The following is a 929-nucleotide window of genomic DNA, read 5'->3' on the forward strand; positions in this document are numbered from 1 at the left end:
CTCCTACAGCCGACAAATATATACAAGCTTTTTGCACAAGCAGCACTTATCCGACATTTTGGTTAGGCTAATAAATGCAGATGTGTGCTGTGTACCTCTACAGCATACATACACCTTTAACTTTTTTGAACACTCTACACAGGATCTGTTGCAGGTAGAAGAATTCACCAATTCTGGGTTGGCAAATTCCTGGAGATTAGGGGAGTGGGGTTTGTGGAGGAGAGAGACCTGAGTGAGGTGTAATGCATAGCCTCTGCACTCCAAAGCAGCCGTTTTTCTCCAGGGAACTTGATCTCTGAAGTTGATTCCAGGAGATCTCCAGGTCCCACCTGGAGATTGGTGAGCCCAGTTTATATGTTCCCACTCAGACAGGCCTGAGTCAGGTAAAAACAATATATAAACTACACAATTAGTCAAAGCCCCCAGTCTAAAAACTCCTTCTGCACAGCTGTTGTTGGTCAGTCGCACAGTCGAGTCCGACTCTTCGCGACCCCATGGACCAGATCCCTCCAGGCCCTCCTGTCTTCCGCCGTCCTCTGAAGTTGGCTCAACTTCATGTTCGTTGGATCTATGACACTGTCTAACCATCTCATCCTTTGCCGTCCCCGTCTTCTTTGACCTTCAGTCTCCCAGCATCAGGGTCTTCTCCAGTGAGGGCTCCCTTCTCATTGGGTGGCCAAAGTATTTGAACTTCAGCTTCAGTCTCCGGCCTTCCAGAGAACAGTCAGGGTTGATTTCTTTTAGGATTGACTGTGAAAAGTACTGAGACTTCCAAGTGATTTCAGCTCTCATACTTTATTTCAGCTCAGAACAGGACAAACTAACCAGCTCGCAGGCTGGTTTATATGTGCAACAACCCCGCACCCAAAACACGCCCACACACAAGTGACTGGCTATTTATAGTGGCCGAGAGTTCCATAGGCTCTCGG

Source organism: Gekko japonicus, unplaced genomic scaffold, assembly GCF_001447785.1.
Source record: "Gekko japonicus isolate JY-2015 unplaced genomic scaffold, Gekko_japonicus_V1.1 scaffold2762, whole genome shotgun sequence".
Lineage (NCBI taxonomy): Eukaryota > Metazoa > Chordata > Lepidosauria > Squamata > Gekkonidae > Gekko > Gekko japonicus.